General features: G+C 29.3%; 5 non-coding genes across 5 annotated transcripts; all 5 read right to left on the bottom strand.

Moving 5' to 3' along the window:
* Positions 1-5226: 5226 nt before the first annotated feature.
* On the bottom strand, positions 5227-5298 carry TRNAC-GCA (transfer RNA cysteine (anticodon GCA)). Its single transcript has one exon. It is a non-coding gene; the product is annotated as a tRNA-Cys (tRNA).
* Positions 5299-5732: 434 nt separating this feature from the next.
* On the bottom strand, positions 5733-5804 carry TRNAC-GCA (transfer RNA cysteine (anticodon GCA)). Its single transcript has one exon. It is a non-coding gene; the product is annotated as a tRNA-Cys (tRNA).
* Positions 5805-7759: 1955 nt separating this feature from the next.
* On the bottom strand, positions 7760-7831 carry TRNAC-GCA (transfer RNA cysteine (anticodon GCA)). Its single transcript has one exon. It is a non-coding gene; the product is annotated as a tRNA-Cys (tRNA).
* Positions 7832-9788: 1957 nt separating this feature from the next.
* Positions 9789-9860, bottom strand: TRNAC-GCA (transfer RNA cysteine (anticodon GCA)). The gene has a single exon. It is a non-coding gene; the product is annotated as a tRNA-Cys (tRNA).
* Positions 9861-10802: 942 nt separating this feature from the next.
* On the bottom strand, positions 10803-10874 carry TRNAC-GCA (transfer RNA cysteine (anticodon GCA)). The gene has a single exon. It is a non-coding gene; the product is annotated as a tRNA-Cys (tRNA).
* Between the last annotated feature and the right edge of the window lie 9461 nt (positions 10875-20335).

The following is a 20335-nucleotide window of genomic DNA, read 5'->3' as shown; positions in this document are numbered from 1 at the left end:
TACATAAAATTTAAAGATTTTTAGAAACTTTTACATTGTGGTGCACTTCCTTTACTCTGATGTGCTTTAGTCTTTCCAAAAAAAGGACTTTGATGATTGCATAAATCACACAAAATACTCAAGAATTTTTATTACACAGAATGACTCTTTGTTTTAGAGAGTCCGATGTATTCAATGAAAGGATTTACATAATTTTTTTAATCACTATTTAAAAGAAAGAATTTTCCATTTTATTCCTTAATTTTCTTATTTATACTTTATAGAAAGAAAGCAAATTTACTTCATAAGTCACGTTTAAACAAAACTTGTGCTAAGTTCAGCCTGATATGGATAAGCTGTCTAAATGATATTATTGAAAGGTGTGAAAAAGGTTACATTTTTATAAAAACCATACTACAGGGGGCACTTGGATTTGAGCCAAGGACCTCTTGATCTGCAGTCAAATGCTCTGCCACTGAGCTATACCCCCTACATATTAATAAAAGAAATAATGTTTTTTTGTTTTTGATACATAAAATTTGAAGATTTTTAGAAACTTTTACATTGTGGTGCACTTCCTTTACTCTGATGTGCTTTAGTCTTTCCAAGAAAGACTTTGATGATTTCATAAAGCACACAAAATACTCAAGAATTTTTATTACACAGAATGACTCTTTGTTTTAGAGAGTCCGATGTATTAAATGAAACGATTTACATAATTTTTTTAATAACTATTTAAAAGAAAGAATTTTCCATTTTATTCCTTAATTTTCTTATTTAAACTTTATAGAAAGAAAGCAAATTTACTTCATAAGTCACGTTTAAATAAAACTTGTGCTAAGTTCAGCCTGATATGGATAAGCTGTCTAAATGATATTATTGAAAGGTGTGAAAATTGTTACATTTTTATGAAAACTATACTACAGGGGGCACTTAGATTTGAGCCAAGGACCTCTTGATCTGCAGTCAAATGCTCTGCCACTGAGCTATACCCCTACATATTAATAAAAGAAATAATGTTTTTTTGTTTTTGATACATAAAATTTTAAGATGTTTAGACATTTTTACATTGTGGTGCACTTCCTTTACTCTGATGTGCTTTAGTCTTTCCAAAAAAGACTTTGATGATTGCATAAAGCACACAAAATACTCAAGAATTTTTATTACACAGAATGACTCTTTGTTTTAGAGAGTCCGATGTATTAAATGAAACGATTTACATAATTTTTTTAATCACTATTTAAAAGAAAGAATTTTCCATTTTATTCCTTAATTTTCTTATTTAAACTTTATAGAAAGAAAGCAAATTTACTTCATAAGTCACGTTTAAATAAAACTTGTGCTAAGTTCAGCCTGATATGGATAAGCTGTCTAAATGATATTATTGAAAGGTGTGAAAATTGTTACATTTTTATGAAAACCATACTATATGGGGCACTCAGATTTGAACCAAGGATCTCTTAATCTGCAGTCAAATGCTCTGCCACTGAGATATACCCCCTACACATTAATGAAAGAAATAATGTTTTTTTGTTTTTGATACATAAAATTTAAAGATTTTTAGAAACTTTTACATTGTGGTGCACTTCCTTTACTCTGATGTGCTTTAGTCTTTCCAAAAAAAAGACTTTGATGATTGCATAAATCACACAAAATACTCAAGAATTTTTATTACACAGAATGACTCTTTGTTTTAGAGAGTCCGATGTATTAAATGAAACGATTTACATAATTTTTTTAATCACTATTTAAAAGAAAGAATTTTCCATTTTATTCCTTAATTTTCTTATTTAAACTTTATAGAAAGAAAGCAAATTTACTTCATAAGTCACGTTTAAATAAAACTTGTGCTAAGTTCAGCCTGATATGGATAAGCTGTCTAAATGATATTATTGAAAGGTGTGAAAATTGTTACATTTTTATGAAAACCATACTACAGGGGGCACTCAGATTTGAACCAAGGACCTCTTGATCTGCAGTAAAATGCTCTGCCACTGAGCTATACCCCCTACTTATTAATAAAAGAAATAATGTTTTTTTGTTTTTGATACATAAAATTTAAAGATTTTTAGAAACTTTTACATTGTGGTGCACTTCCTTTACTCTGATGTGCTTTAGTCTTTCCAAAAAAAGGACTTTGATGATTGCATAAATCACACAAAATACTCAAGAATTTTTATTACACAGAATGACTCTTTGTTTTAGAGAGTCCGATGTATTCAATGAAAGGATTTACATAATTTTTTTAATCACTATTTAAAAGAAAGAATTTTCCATTTTATTCCTTAATTTTCTTATTTATACTTTATAGAAAGAAAGCAAATTTACTTCATAAGTCACGTTTAAACAAAACTTGTGCTAAGTTCAGCCTGATATGGATAAGCTGTCTAAATGATATTATTGAAAGGTGTGAAAAAGGTTACATTTTTATAAAAACCATACTACAGGGGGCACTTGGATTTGAGCCAAGGACCTCTTGATCTGCAGTCAAATGCTCTGCCACTGAGCTATACCCCCTACATATTAATAAAAGAAATAATGTTTTTTTGTTTTTGATACATAAAATTTGAAGATTTTTAGAAACTTTTACATTGTGGTGCACTTCCTTTACTCTGATGTGCTTTAGTCTTTCCAAGAAAGACTTTGATGATTTCATAAAGCACACAAAATACTCAAGAATTTTTATTACACAGAATGACTCTTTGTTTTAGAGAGTCCGATGTATTAAATGAAACGATTTACATAATTTTTTTAATAACTATTTAAAAGAAAGAATTTTCCATTTTATTCCTTAATTTTCTTATTTAAACTTTATAGAAAGAAAGCAAATTTACTTCATAAGTCACGTTTAAATAAAACTTGTGCTAAGTTCAGCCTGATATGGATAAGCTGTCTAAATGATATTATTGAAAGGTGTGAAAATTGTTACATTTTTATGAAAACTATACTACAGGGGGCACTTAGATTTGAGCCAAGGACCTCTTGATCTGCAGTCAAATGCTCTGCCACTGAGCTATACCCCTACATATTAATAAAAGAAATAATGTTTTTTTGTTTTTGATACATAAAATTTTAAGATGTTTAGACATTTTTACATTGTGGTGCACTTCCTTTACTCTGATGTGCTTTAGTCTTTCCAAAAAAGACTTTGATGATTGCATAAAGCACACAAAATACTCAAGAATTTTTATTACACAGAATGACTCTTTGTTTTAGAGAGTCCGATGTATTAAATGAAACGATTTACATAATTTTTTTAATCACTATTTAAAAGAAAATATATCTTTGTACCGTGTTAGCCAGTAGAGATAAAAAAAATTGTTTAAAAGAACAGAGAGTCCTCAGTGGTTGATACCTTTTAATGGCTAACTGAAAAGATGGTAATAATTGCAAGCTTTCGAGACTACTCAGGTCTCTTCATCAGGCATGGTATAACACAAAATCTGAAGAGTCACGTACCAGATTATAAGAGCCACCAGAATATCAAGAAACCATCTTCTACATTATAAAACCAAAGAAGAGAACAACCGGGTCCCTCTTGTAGTCACCTACAATCCACATCTGGAGGTGTTTAGAGGAGCTGCACGGAAACTACAACCATTACTGCAAAAAGATGCCCGGTTAAAATCTATTTTTCCAGACCCCCCACTTCTGTGTTTTAGACAGCCCCCAAATCTAAGAAGCATCATTGTCAGAAGCTCCCTGTCCTCTCCAACACCAACAGGAACATTTCCCTGCAACCAGAAAAAATGCAAGACCTGTCCATTAATATTGACAACGGACAAGATAAAGATTCCCAGATCACATCAGGACTACAAGATCCCAGGTACGTTCAGCTGCACCACAACCAATGTGGTGTACTTAATTATATGTACCAAATGTCCAACTGGGGGTCTGTATGTAGGGGAGACAGGACAACAGCTCAGGACAAGGATGAATTCTCACCACCACACAATTAGAGAAAAAAGGATGGATCTACCTGTGGCCAAACATTTTTGTAACCCAGACCACAGCATCATGGACATGAAATTGCTGGTATTGAAAGGAAACTTCAAGTCCCAGAGAGACAGGAGACTATGGGAGTACAAACTTATGATGACCTTTGACACATTCAGAGAAGGAATGAATGTGTCTCATGGATTCATGTCTTTTTACATCAGTTAAAAGATGTGCTCCTCTGACCATCCGAGCATGTCACAGCCCTGGACCAGACCCTTATCAAAGGACAATAAAACCAGACCCTTATCAAAGGACAATAAAACTTTCACACTGAACTGCATCAGTATTTATGGCTAGAACAGCTTGTCCCCCTGCCATAGAGATAGTTCTGTTTCATATAACTTGTTCTTTTTTTTTTTTTTTTTTTTTACTGCACTATTCTAAGTCCTGTTGTGTATAAATACGTGACTCTTCAGATTTTGTGTTATACCATGCCTGATGAAGAGACCTGAGTAGTCTCGAAAGCTTGCAATTATTACCATCTTTTCAGTTAGCCATTAAAAGGTATCAACCACTGAGGACTCTCTGTTCTTTTAAACAATTTTTTTTATTTAAAAGTAAGAATTTTCCATTTTATTCCTTAATTTTCTTATTTAAACTTTATAGAAAGAAAGCAAATTTACTTCATAAGTCACGTTTAAATAAAACTTGTGCTAAGTTCAGCCTGATATGGATAAGCTGTCTAAATGATATTATTGAAAGGTGTGAAAATTGTTACATTTTTATGAAAACCATACTATATGGGGCACTCAGATTTGAACCAAGGATCTCTTAATCTGCAGTCAAATGCTCTGCCACTGAGATATACCCCCTACACATTAATGAAAGAAATAATGTTTTTTTGTTTTTGATACATAAAATTTAAAGATTTTTAGAAACTTTTACATTGTGGTGCACTTCCTTTACTCTGATGTGCTTTAGTCTTTCCAAAAAAAAGACTTTGATGATTGCATAAATCACACAAAATACTCAAGAATTTTTATTACACAGAATGACTCTTTGTTTTAGAGAGTCCGATGTATTAAATGAAACGATTTACATAATTTTTTTAATCACTATTTAAAAGAAAGAATTTTCCATTTTATTCCTTAATTTTCTTATTTAAACTTTATAGAAAGAAAGCAAATTTACTTCATAAGTCACGTTTAAATAAAACTTGTGCTAAGTTCAGCCTGATATGGATAAGCTGTCTAAATGATATTATTGAAAGGTGTGAAAATTGCTACATTTTTATGAAAACCATACTACAGGGGGCACTCGGATTTGAACCAAGGACCTCTTGATCTGCAGTCAAATGCTCTGCCACTGAGCAATACCCCCTACATATTAATAAAAGAAATAATGTTTTTTTGTTTTTGATACATAAAATTTAAAGATTTTTAGAAACTTTTACATTGTGGTGCACTTCCTTTACTCTGATGTGCTTTAATCTTTCCAAAAAAGGCTTTGATGATTGCATAAAGCACACAAAATACTCAAGAATTTTTATTACACAGAATGACTCTTTGTTTTAGAGAGTCCGATGTATTAAATGAAATGATTTACATAATTTTTTTAATCACTATTTAAAAGAAAGAATTTTCCATTTTATTCCTTAATTTTCTTATTTAAACTTTATAGAAAGAAAGCAAATTTACTTCATAAGTCACGTTTAAATAAAACTTGTGCTAAGTTCAGCCTGATATGGATAAGCTGTCTAAATGATATTATTGAAAGGTGTGAAAATTGTTACATTTTTATGAAAACCATACTACAGGGGGCACTCGGATTTGAACCAAGGACCTCTTGATCTGCAGTCAAATGCTCTGCCACTGAGCTATACCCACTACATATTATTAAAAGAAATAATGTTTTTTGTTTTTGATAAATAAAATTTGAAGATTTTTAGAAACTTTTACATTGTGGTTCACTTCCTTTACTCTGATGTGCTTTAGTCTTTCCAAGAAACACTTTGATGATTGCATAAAGCACACAAAATACTCAAGAATTTTTATTAAACAGAATGACTCTTTGTTTTAGAGAGTCCGATGTATTAAATGAAATGATTTACATAATTTTTTTAATCTCTATTTAAAAGAAAGAATTTTCCATTTTATTCCTTAATTTTCTTATTTAAACTTTATAGAAAGAAAGCAAATTTACTTCATAAGTCACGTTTAAATAAAACTTGTGCTAAGTTCAGCCTGATATGGATAAGCTGTCTAAATGATATTATTGAAAGGTGTGAAAATTATTACATTTTTATGAAAACCTTACTTCAGAAGGCACTCGGATTTGAACCAAGGACCTCTTGATCTGCAGTCAAATGCTCTGCTACTAAGCAATACCCCCTACATATTAATAAAAGAAATAATGTTTTTATGTTTTTGATACATAAAAATTAAAGATTTTTAGAAACTTTTACATTGTGGTGCACTTCCTTTACTCTGATGTGCTTTAGTCTTTCCAAAAAAAAGACTTTCATGATTGCATAAATCACACAAAATACTCAAGAATTTTTATTACACAGAATGACTCTTTGTTTTAGAGAGTCCGAAGTATTAAATGAAACGATTTACATAATTTTTTTAATCACTATTTAAAAGAAAGAATTTTCCATTTTATTCCTTAATTTTCTTATTTAAACTTTATAGAAAGAAAGCAAATTTACTTCATAAGTCACGTTTAAACAAAACTTGTGCTAAGTTCAGCCTGATATGGATAAGCTGTCTAAATGATATTATTGAAAGGTGTGAAAAAGGTTACATTTTTATGAAAACCATACTACAGGGGGCACTCGGATTTGAGCCAAGGACCTCTTAATCTGCAGTCAAATGCTCTGCCACTGAGCTATATCCCCTACATATTAATAAAAGAAATAATGTTTTTTTGTTTTCGATACATAAAATTTGAAGATTTTTATAAACTTTTACATTGTGGTGCACTTCCTTTACTCTGATGTGCTTTAATCTTTCCAAAAAAGGCTTTGATGATTGCATAAAGCACACAAAATACTCAAGAATTTTTATTACACAGAATGACTCTTTGTTTTAGAGAGTCCGATGTATTAAATGAAACGATTTACATAATTTTTTAATCACTATTTAAAAGAAAGAATTTTCCATTTTATGCCTTAATTTTCTTATTTAAACTTTATAGAAAGAAAGTAAATTTACTTCATAAGTCACGTTTAAATAAAACTTGTGCTAAGTTCAGCCTGATATGGATAAGCTGTCTAAATGATATTATTGAAAGGTGTGAAAATTGTTACATTTCTATGAAAACCATACAACAGGGGGCACTCGGATTTCAACCAAGGACCTCTGTGCTCTGCAGTCAAATGCTCTGCCACTGAGATATACCCCCTACAGATTAATAAAATAAATAATGTTTTTTTGTTTTTGATACATAAAATTTAAAGATTTTTAGAAACTTTTACATTGTGGTGCACTTCCTTTACTCTGATGTGCTTTAGTCTTTCCAAAAAAAGGACTTTGATGATTGCATAAATCACACAAAATACTCAAGAATTTTTATTACACAGAATGACTCTTTGTTTTAGAGAGTCCGAAGTATTAAATGAAACGATTTACATAATTTTTTTAGTCACTATTTAAAAGAAAGAATTTTCCATTTTATTCCTTAATTTTCTTATTTAAACTTTAAAGAAAGAAAGCAAATTTACTTCATAAGTCACGTTTAAATAAAACTTGTGCTAAGTTCAGCCTGATATGGATAAGCTGTCTAAATGATATTATTGAAAGGTGTGAAAATTGTTACATTTTTATGAAAACCATACTACAGGGGGCACTCAGATTTGAACCAAGGACCTCTTGATCTGCAGTCAAATGCTCTGCCACTGAGCTATACCCCCTACTTATTAATAAAAGAAATAATGTTTTTTTGTTTTTGATACATAAAATTTAAAGATTTTTAGAAACTTTTACATTGTGGTGCACTTCCTTTACTCTGATGTGCTTTAGTCTTTCCAAAAAAAGGACTTTGATGATTGCATAAATCACACAAAATACTCAAGAATTTTTATTACACAGAATGACTCTTTGTTTTAGAGAGTCCGATGTATTAAATGAAACGATTTACATAATTTTTTTAATAACTATTTAAAAGAAAGAATTTTCCATTTTATTCCTTAATTTTCTTATTTAAACTTTATAGAAAGAAAGCAAATTTACTTCATAAGTCACGTTTAAATAAAACTTGTGCTAAGTTCAGCCTGATATGGATAAGCTGTCTAAATGATATTATTGAAAGGTGTGAAAATTGTTACATTTTTATGAAAACTATACTACAGGGGGCACTTAGATTTGAGCCAAGGACCTCTTGATCTGCAGTCAAATGCTCTGCCACTGAGCTATACCCCCTACATATTAATAAAAGAAATAATGTTTTTTTGTTTTTGATACATAAAATTTTAAGATGTTTATACATTTTTACATTGTGGTGCACTTCCTTTACTCTGATGTGCTTTAGTCTTTCCAAAAAAGACTTTGATGATTGCATAAAGCACACAAAACACTCAAGAATTTTTTATTACACAGAATGACTCTTTGTTTTAGAGAGTCCGATGTATTAAATGAAACGATTTACATAATTTTTTTAATAACTATTTAAAAGAAAGAATTTTCCATTTTATTCCTTAATTTTCTTATTTAAACTTTATAGAAAGAAAGCAAATTTACTTCATAAGTCACGTTTAAATAAAACTTGTGCTAAGTTCAGCCTGATATGGATAAGCTGTCTAAATGATATTATTGAAAGGTGTGAAAATTGTTACATTTTTATGAAAACTATACTACAGGGGGCACTTAGATTTGAGCCAAGGACCTCTTGATCTGCAGTCAAATGCTCTGCCACTGAGCTATACCCCCTACATATTAATAAAAGAAATAATGTTTTTTTGTTTTTGATACATAAAATTTTAAGATGTTTAGACATTTTTACATTGTGGTGCACTTCCTTTACTCTGATGTGCTTTAGTCTTTCCAAAAAAGACTTTGATGATTGCATAAAGCACACAAAATACTCAAGAATTTTTATTACACAGAATGACTCTTTGTTTTAGAGAGTCCGATGTATTAAATGAAACGATTTACATAATTTTTTTAATCACTATTTAAAAGAAAGAATTTTCCATTTTATTCCTTAATTTTCTTATTTAAACTTTATAGAAAGAAAGCAAATTTACTTCATAAGTCACGTTTAAATAAAACTTGTGCTAAGTTCAGCCTGATATGGATAAGCTGTCTAAATGATATTATTGAAAGGTGGGAAAATTGTTACATTTTTATGAAAACCATACTATATGGGGCACTCAGATTTGAACCAAGGATCTCTTAATCTGCAGTCAAATGCTCTGCCACTGAGATATACCCCCTACACATTAATGAAAGAAATTTTTTTTTTTTGTTTTTGATACATAAAATTTAAAGATTTTTAGAAACTTTTACATTGTGGTGCACTTCCTTTACTCTGATGTGCTTTAGTCTTTCCAAAAAAAAGACTTTGATGATTGCATAAATCACACAAAATACTCAAGAATTTTTATTACACAGAATGACTCTTTGTTTTAGAGAGTCCGATGTATTAAATGAAACGATTTACATAATTTTTTTAATCACTATTTAAAAGAAAGAATTTTCCATTTTATTCCTTAATTTTCTTATTTAAACTTTATAGAAAGAAAGCAAATTTACTTCATAAGTCACGTTTAAATAAAACTTGTGCTAAGTTCAGCCTGATATGGATAAGCTGTCTAAATGATATTATTGAAAGGTGTGAAAATTGCTACATTTTTATGAAAACCATACTACAGGGGGCACTCGGATTTGAACCAAGGACCTCTTGATCTGCAGTCAAATGCTCTGCCACTGAGCAATACCCCCTACATATTAATAAAAGAAATAATGTTTTTTTGTTTTTGATACATAAAATTTAAAGATTTTTAGAAACTTTTACATTGTGGTGCACTTCCTTTACTCTGATGTGCTTTAGTCTTTCCAAAAAAAAGACTTTCATGATTGCATAAATCACACAAAATACTCAAGAATTTTTATTACACAGAATGACTCTTTGTTTTAGAGAGTCCGAAGTATTAAATGAAACGATTTACATAATTTTTTTAATCACTATTTAAAAGAAAGAATTTTCCATTTTATTCCTTAATTTTCTTATTTAAACTTTATAGAAAGAAAGCAAATTTACTTCATAAGTCACGTTTAAACAAAACTTGTGCTAAGTTCAGACTGATATGGATAAGCTGTCTAAATGATATTATTGAAAGGTGTGAAAAAGGTTACATTTTTATGAAAACCATACTACAGGGGGCACTCGGATTTGAGCCAAGGACCTCTTGATCTGCAGTCAAATGCTCTGCCACTGAGCTATACCCCCTACACATTAATGAAAGAAATAATGTTTTTTTGTTTTTGATACATAAAATTTAAAGATTTTTAGAAACTTTTACATTGTGGTGCACTTCCTTTACTCTGATGTGCTTTAATCTTTCCAAAAAAGGCTTTGATGATTGCATAAAGCACACAAAATACTCAAGAATTTTTATTACACAGAATGACTCTTTGTTTTAGAGAGTCCGATGTATTAAATGAAATGATTTACATAATTTTTTTAATCACTATTTAAAAGAAAGAATTTTCCATTTTATTCCTTAATTTTCTTATTTAAACTTTATAGAAAGAAAGCAAATTTACTTCATAAGTCACGTTTAAATAAAACTTGTGCTAAGTTCAGCCTGATATGGATAAGCTGTCTAAATGATATTATTGAAAGGTGGGAAAATTGTTACATTTTTATGAAAACCATACTACAGGGGGCACTCGGATTTGAACCAAGGACCTCTTGATCTGCAGTCAAATGCTCTGCCACTGAGCTATACCCCCTACATATTATTAAAAGAAATAATGTTTTTTGTTTTTGATAAATAAAATTTGAAGATTTTTAGAAACTTTTACATTGTGGTTCACTTCCTTTACTCTGATGTGCTTTAGTCTTTCCAAGAAACACTTTGATGATTGCATAAAGCACACAAAATACTCAAGAATTTTTATTAAACAGAATGACTCTTTGTTTTAGAGAGTCCGATGTATTAAATGAAATGATTTACATAATTTTTTTAATCACTATTTAAAAGAAAGAATTTTCCATTTTATTCCTTAATTTTCTTATTTAAACTTTATAGAAAGAAAGCAAATTTACTTCATAAGTCACGTTTAAATAAAACTTGTGCTAAGTTCAGCCTGATATGGATAAGCTGTCTAAATGATATTATTGAAAGGTGTGAAAATTATTACATTTTTATGAAAACCTTACTTCAGAAGGCACTCGGATTTGAACCAAGGACCTCTTGATCTGCAGTCAAATGCTCTGCTACTAAGCAATACCCCCTACATATTAATAAAAGAAATAATGTTTTTATGTTTTTGATACATAAAATTTAAAGATTTTTAGAAACTTTTACATTGTGGTGCACTTCCTTTACTCGGATGTGCTTTAGTCTTTCCAAAAAAAAGACTTTCATGATTGCATAAATCACACAAAATACTCAAGAATTTTTATTACACAGAATGACTCTTTGTTTTAGAGAGTCCGAAGTATTAAATGAAACGATTTACATAATTTTTTTAATCACTATTTAAAAGAAAGAATTTTCCATTTTATTCCTTAATTTTCTTATTTAAACTTTATAGAAAGAAAGCAAATTTACTTCATAAGTCACGTTTAAACAAAACTTGTGCTAAATTCAGCCTGATATGGATAAGCTGTCTAAATGATATTATTGAAAGGTGTGAAAAAGGTTACATTTTTATGAAAACCATACTACAGGGGGCACTTGGATTTGAGCCAAGGACCTCTTAATCTGCAGTCAAATGCTCTGCCACTGAGCTATATCCCCTACATATTAATAAAAGAAATAATGTTTTTTTGTTTTCGATACATAAAATTTGAAGATTTTTAGAAACTTTTACATTGTGGTGCACTTCCTTTACTCTGATGTGCTTTAATCTTTCCAAAAAAGGCTTTGATGATTGCATAAAGCACACAAAATACTCAAGAATTTTTATTACACAGAATGACTCTTTGTTTTAGAGAGTCCGATGTATTAAATGAAACGATTTACATAATTTTTTAATCACTATTTAAAAGAAAGAATTTTCCATTTTATTCCTTAATTTTCTTATTTAAACTTTATAGAAAGAAAGTAAATTTACTTCATAAGTCACGTTTAAGTAAAACTTGTGCTAAGTTCAGCCTGATATGGATAAGCTGTCTAAATGATATTATTGAAAGGTGTGAAAATTGTTACATTTCTATGAAAACCATACTACAGGGGGCACTCGGATTTCAACCAAGGACCTCTTGCTCTGCAGTCAAATGCTCTGCCACTGAGCTATACCCCCTACAGATTAATAAAATAAATAATGTTTTTTTGTTTTTGATACATAAAATTTAAAGATTTTTAGAAACTTTTACATTGTGGTGCACTTCCTTTACTCTGATGTGCTTTAGTCTTTCCAAAAAAAAGACTTTGATGATTGCATAAATCACACAAAATACTCAAGAATTTTTATTACACAGAATGACTCTTTGTTTTAGAGAGTCCGATGCATTAAATGAAATGATTTACATAATTTTTTTAATCACTATTTAAAAGAAAGAATTTTCCATTTTATTCCTTAATTTTCTTATTTATACTTTATAGAAAGAAAGCAAATTTACTTCATAAGTCACGTTTAAACAAAACTTGTGCTAAGTTCAGCCTGATATGGATAAGCTGTCTAAATGATATTATTGAAAGGTGTGAAAAAGGTTACATTTTTATAAAAAACATACTACAGGGGGCACTTGGATTTGAGCCAAGGACCTCTTGATCTGCAGTCAAATGCTCTGCCACTGAGCTATACCCCCTACATATTAATAAAAGAAATAATGTTTTTTTGTTTTTGATACATAAAATTTGAAGATTTTTAGAAACTTTTACATTGTGGTGCACTTCCTTTACTCTGATGTGCTTTAGTCTTTCCAAGAAAGACTTTGATGATTGCATAAAGCACACAAAATACTCAAGAATTTTTATTACACAAAATGACTCTTTGTTTTAGAGAGTCCGATGTATTAAATGAAATGATTTACATAATTTTTTTAATAACTATTTAAAAGAAAGAATTTTCCATTTTATTCCTTAATTTTCTTATTTAAACTTTATAGAAAGAAAGCAAATTTACTTCATAAGTCACGTTTAAATAAAACTTGTGCTAAGTTCAGCCTGATATGGATAAGCTGTCTAAATGATATTATTGAAATGTGTGAAAATTGTTACATTTTTATGAAAACCATACTACAGGGGGCACTTATATTTGAGCCAAGGACCTCTTGATCTGCAGTCAAATGCTCTGCCACTGAGCTATACCCCCTACATATTAATAAAATAAATAATGTTTTTTTTTTTTGATACATAAAATTTGAAGATTTTTAGACATTTTTACATTTTGGTGCACTTCCTTTACTCTGATGTGCTTTAGTCTTTCCAAAAAAGACTTTGATGATTGCATAAAGCACACAAAATACTCAAGAATTTTTATTACACAGAATGACTCTTTGTTTTAGAGAGTCCGATGTATTAAATGAAACGATTTACATAATTTTTTAATCACTATTTAAAAGAAAGAATTTTCCATTTTATTCCTTAATTTTCTTATTTAAACTTTATAGAAAGAAAACAAATTTACTTCATAAGTCACGTTTAAATAAAACTTGTGCTAAGTTCAGCCTGATATGGATAAGCTGTCTAAATGATATTATTGAAAGGTGTGAAAATTGTTACATTTTTATGAAAACCATACTATATGGGGCACTTGGATTTGAACCAAGGATCTCTTGATCTGCAGTCAAATGCTCTGCCACTGAGCTATACCCCCTACACATTAATGAAAGAAATAATGTTTTTTTGTTTTTGATACATAAAATTTAAAGATTTTTAGAAACTTTTACATTGTGGTGCACTTCCTTTACTCTGATGTGCTTTAGTCTTTCCAAAAAAAAGACTTTGATGATTGCATAAATCACACAAAATACTCAAGAATTTTTATTACACAGAATGACTCTTTGTTTTAGAGAGTCCAATGTATTAAATGAAACGATTTACATAATTTTTTTAATCACTATTTAAAAGAAAGAATTTTCCATTTTATTCCTTAATTTTCTTATTTAAACTTTATAGAAAGAAAGCAAATTTACTTCATAAGTCACGTTTAAATAAAACTTGTGCTAAGTTCAGCCTGATATGGATAAGCTGTCTAAATGATATTATTGAAAGGTGTGAAAATTATTACATTTTTATGAAAACCATACTACAGAAAGCACTCGGATTTGAACCAAGGACCTCTTGATCTGCAGTCAAATGCTCTGCTACTAAGCAATACCCCCTACATATTAATAAAAGAAATAATGTTTTTATGTTTTTGATACATAAAATTTAAAGATTTTTAGAAACTTTTACATTGTGGTGCACTTCCTTTACTCTGATGTGCTTTAGTCTTTCCAAAAAAAAGACTTTCATGATTGCATAAATCACACAAAATACTCAAGAATTTTTATTACACAGAATGACTCTTTGTTTTAGAGAGTCCGAAGTATTAAATGAAACGATTTACATAATTTTTTTAATCACTATTTAAAAGAAAGAATTTTCCATTTTATTCCTTAATTTTCTTATTTAAACTTTATAGAAAGAAAGCAAATTTACTTCATAAGTCACGTTTAAACAAAACTTGTGCTAAGTTCAGCCTGATATGGATAAGCTGTCTAAATGATATTATTGAAAGGTGTGAAAAAGGTTACATTTTTATAAAAAACATACTACAGGGGGCACTTGGATTTGAGCCAAGGACCTCTTGATCTGCAGTCAAATGCTCTGCCACTGAGCTATACCCCCTACATATTAATAAAAGAAATAATGTTTTTTTGTTTTTGATACATAAAATTTGAAGATTTTTAGAAACTTTTACATTGTGGTGCACTTCCTTCACTCTGATGTGCTTTAGTCTTTCCAAGAAAGACTTTGATGATTGCATAAAGCACACAAAATACTCAAGAATTTTTATTACACAAAATGACTCTTTGTTTTAGAGAGTCCGATGTATTAAATGAAATGATTTACATAATTTTTTTAATAACTATTTAAAAGAAAGAATTTTCCATTTTATTCCTTAATTTTCTTATTTAAACTTTATAGAAAGAAAGCAAATTTACTTCATAAGTCACGTTTAAATAAAACTTGTGCTAAGTTCAGCCTGATATGGATAAGCTGTCTAAATGATATTATTGAAATGTGTGAAAATTGTTACATTTTTATGAAAACCATACTACAGGGGGCACTTATATTTGAGCCAAGGACCTCTTGATCTGCAGTCAAATGCTCTGCCACTGAGCTATACCCCCTACATATTAATAAAATAAATAATGTTTTTTTTTTTTGATACATAAAATTTGAAGATTTTTAGACATTTTTACATTTTGGTGCACTTCCTTTACTCTGATGTGCTTTAGTCTGTCCAAAAAAGACTTTGATGATTGCATAAAGCACACAAAATACTCAAGAATTTTTATTACACAGAATGACTCTTTGTTTTAGAGAGTCCGATGTATTAAATGAAACGATTTACATAATTTTTTAATCACTATTTAAAAGAAAGAATTTTCCATTTTATTCCTTAATTTTCTTATTTAAACTTTATAGAAAGAAAACAAATTTACTTCATAAGTCACGTTTAAATAAAACTTGTGCTAAGTTCAGCCTGATATGGATAAGCTGTCTAAATGATATTATTGAAAGGTGTGAAAATTGTTACATTTTTATGAAAACCATACTATATGGGGCACTTGGATTTGAACCAAGGATCTCTTGATCTGCAGTCAAATGCTCTGCCACTGAGCTATACCCCCTACACATTAATGAAAGAAATAATGTTTTTTTGTTTTTGATACATAAAATTTAAAGATTTTTAGAAACTTTTACATTGTGGTGCACTTCCTTTACTCTGATGTGCTTTAGTCTTTCCAAAAAAAAGACTTTGATGATTGCATAAATCACACAAAATACTCAAGAATTTTTATTACACAGAATGACTCTTTGTTTTAGAGAGTCCAATGTATTAAATGAAACGATTTACATAATTTTTTTAATCACTATTTAAAAGAAAGAATTTTCCATTTTATTCCTTAATTTTCTTATTTAAACTTTATAGAAAGAAAGCAAATTTACTTCATAAGTCACGTTTAAATAAAACTTGTGCTAAGTTCAGCCTGATATGGATAAGCTGTCTAAATGATATTATTGAAAGGTGTGAAAATTATTACATTTTTATGAAAACCATACTACAGAAGGCACTCGGATTTGAACCAAGGACCTCTTGATCTGCAGTCAAATGCTCTGCTACTAAGCAATACCCCCTACATATTAATAAAAGAAATAATGTTTTTATGTTTTTGATACATAAAATTTGAAGATTTTTAGAAACTTTTACATTGTGGTGCACTTCCTTTACTCTGATGTGCTTTAATCTTTCCAAAAAAGGCTTTGATGATTGCATAAAGCACACAAAATACTCAAGAATTTTTATTACACAGAATGACTCTTTGTTTTAGAGAGTCCAATGTATTAAATGAAACGATTTACATAATTTTTTTAATCACTATTTAAAAGAAAGAATTTTCCATTTTATTCCTTAATTTTCTTATTTAAACTTTATAGAAAGAAAGCAAATTTACTTCATAAGTCACGTTTAAATAAAACTTGTGCTAAGTTCAGCCTGATATGGATAAGCTGTCTAAATGATATTATTGAAAGGTGTGAAAATTATTACATTTTTATGAAAACCATACTACAGGGGGCACTCGGATTTGAGCCAAGGACCTCTTAATCTGCAGTCAAATGCTCTGCCACTGAGCTATATCCCCTACATATTAATAAAAGAAATAATGTTTTTTCGTTTTTGATACATAAAATTTGAAGATTTTTAGAAACTTTTACATTGTGGTGCACTTCCTTTACTCTGATGTGCTTTAATCTTTCCAAAAAAGGCTTTGATGATTGCATAAAGCACACAAAATACTCAAGAATTTTTATTACACAGAATGAGTCTTTGTTTTAGAGAGTCCGATGTATTAAATGAAACGATTTACATAATTTTTTTAATCACTATTTAAAAGAAAGAATTTTCCATTTTATTCCTTAATTTTCTTATTTAAACTTTATAGAAAGAAAGTAAATTTACTTCATAAGTCATGTTTAAATAAAACTTGTGCTAAGTTCAGCCTGATATGGATAAGCTGTCTAAATGATATTATTGAAAGGTGTGAAAATTGTTACATTTTTATGAAAACCATACTACAGGGGGCTCTCGGATTTCAACCAAGGACCTCTTGATCTGCAGTCAAATGCTCTGCCACTGAGCTATACCCCCTACAGATTAATAAAATAAATAATGTTTTTTTGTTTTTGATACATAAAATTTAAAGATTTTTAGAAACTTTTACATTGTGGTGCACTTCCTTTACTCTGATGTGCTTTAGTCTTTCCAAAAAAAAGACTTTGATGATTGCATAAATCACACAAAATACTCAAGAATTTTTATTACACAGAATGACTCTTTGTTTTAGAGAGTCTGATGCATTAAATGAAATGATTTACATCATTTTTTTAATCACTATTTAAAAGAAAGAATTTTCCATTTTATTCCTTAATTTTCTTATTTATACTTTATAGAAAGAAAGCAAATTTACTTCATAAGTCACGTTTAAACAAAACTTGTGCTAAGTTCAGCCTGATATGGATAAGCTGTCTAAATGATATTATTGAAAGGTGTGAAAAAGGTTACATTTTTATAAAAACCATACTACAGGGGGCACTTGGATTTGAGCCAAGGACCTCTTGATCTGCAGTCAAATGCTCTGCCACTGAGCTATACCCCCTACATATTAATAAAAGAAATAATGTTTTTTTGTTTTTGATACATAAAATTTGAAGATTTTTAGAAACTTTTACATTGTGGTGCACTTCCTTTACTCTGTTGTGCTTTAGTCTTTCCAAGAAAGACTTTGATGATTGCATAAAGCACACAAAATACTCAAGAATTTTTATTACACAGAATGACTCTTTGTTTTAGAGAGTCCGATGTATTAAATGAAATGATTTACATAATTTTTTTAATAACTATTTAAAAGAAAGAATTTTCCATTTTATTCCTTAATTTTCTTATTTAAACTTTATAGAAAGAAAGCAAATTTACTTCATAAGTCACGTTTAAATAAAACTTGTGCTAAGTTCAGCCTGATATGGATAAGCTGTCTAAATGATATTATTGAAAGGTGTGAAAATTGTTACATTTTTATGAAAACCATACTATATGGGGCACTTGGATTTGAACCAAGGATCTCTTGATCTGCAGTCAAATGCTCTGCCACTGAGCTATACCCCCTACACTTTAATGAAAGAAATAATGTTTTTTTGTTTTTGATACATAAAATTTAAAGATTTTTAGAAACTTTTACATTGTGGTGCACTTCCTTTACTCTGATGTGCTTTAGTCTTTCCAAAAAAAAGACTTTGATGATTGCATAAATCACACAAAATACTCAAGACTTTTTATTACACAGAATGACTCTTTGTTTTAGAGAGTCCGATGTATTAAATGAAACGATTTACATAATTTTTTTAATCACTATTTAAAAGAAAGAATTTTCCATTTTATTCCTTAATTTTCTTATTTAAACTTTATAGAAAGAAAGCAAATTTACTTCATAAGTCACGTTTAAATAAAACTTGTGCTAAGTTCAGCCTGATATGGATAAGCTGTCTAAATGATATTATTGAAAGGTGTGAAAATTATTACATTTTTATGAAAACCATACTACAGAAGGCACTCGGATTTGAACCAAGGACCTCTTGATCTGCAGTCAAATGCTCTGCTACTAAGCAATACCCCCTACATATTAATAAAAGAAATAATGTTTTTATGTTTTTGATACATAAAATTTAAAGATTTTTAGAAACTTTTACATTGTGGTGCACTTCCTTTACTCTGATGTGCTTTAGTCTTTCCAAAAAAAAGACTTTCATGATTGCATAAATCACACAAAATACTCAAGAATTTTTATTACACAGAATGACTCTTTGTTTTAGAGAGTCCGAAGTATTAAATGAAACGATTTACATAATTTTTTTAATCACTATTTAAAAGAAAGAATTTTCCATTTTATTCCTTAATTTTCTTATTTAAACTTTATAGAAAGAAAGCAAATTTACTTCATAAGTCACGTTTAAACAAAACTTGTGCTAAGTTCAGCCTGATATGGATAAGCTGTCTAAATGATATTATTGAAAGGTGTGAAAAAGGTTACATTTTTATGAAAACCATACTACAGGGGGCACTCGGATTTGAGCCAAGGACCTCTTAATCTGCAGTCAAATGCTCTGCCACTGAGCTATATCCCCTACATATTAATAAAAGAAATAATGTTTTTTTGTTTTTGATACATAAAATTTGAAGATTTTTAGAAACTTTTACATTGTGGTGCACTTCCTTTACTCTGATGTGCTTTAATCTTTCCAAAAAAGGCTTTGATGATTGCATAAAGCACACAAAATACTCAAGAATTTTTATTACACAGAATGACTCTTTGTTTTAGAGAGTCTGATGTATTAAATGAAACGATTTACATAATTTTTTTAATCACTATTTAAAAGAAAGAATTTTCCATTTTATTCCTTAATTTTCTTATTTAAACTTTATAGAAAGAAAGTAAATTTACTTCATAAGTCATGTTTAAATAAAACTTGTGCTAAGTTCAGCCTGATATGGATAAGCTGTCTAAATGATATTATTGAAAGGTGTGAAAATTGTTACATTTTTATGAAAACCATACTACAGGGGGCACTCGGATTTCAACCAAGGACCTCTTGATCTGCAGTCAAATGCTCTGCCACTGAGCTATACCCCCTACAGATTAATAAAATAAATAATGTTTTTTTGTTTTTGATACATAAAATTTAAAGATTTTTAGAAACTTTTACATTGTGGTGCACTTCCTTTACTCTGATGTGCTTTAGTCTTTCCAAAAAAAAGACTTTGATGATTGCATAAATCACACAAAATACTCAAGAATTTTTATTACACAGAATGACTCTTTGTTTTAGAGAGTCCGATGCATTAAATGAAATGATTTACATTATTTTTTTAATCACTATTTAAAAGAAAGAATTTTCCATTTTATTCCTTAATTTTCTTATTTATACTTTATAGAAAGAAAGCAAATTTACTTCATAAGTCACGTTTAAACAAAA

This window comes from Anomaloglossus baeobatrachus, chromosome 1, assembly GCF_048569485.1.
Source record: "Anomaloglossus baeobatrachus isolate aAnoBae1 chromosome 1, aAnoBae1.hap1, whole genome shotgun sequence".
Lineage (NCBI taxonomy): Eukaryota > Metazoa > Chordata > Amphibia > Anura > Aromobatidae > Anomaloglossus > Anomaloglossus baeobatrachus.
This window is presented reverse-complemented; position numbering and strand designations above follow the sequence as displayed.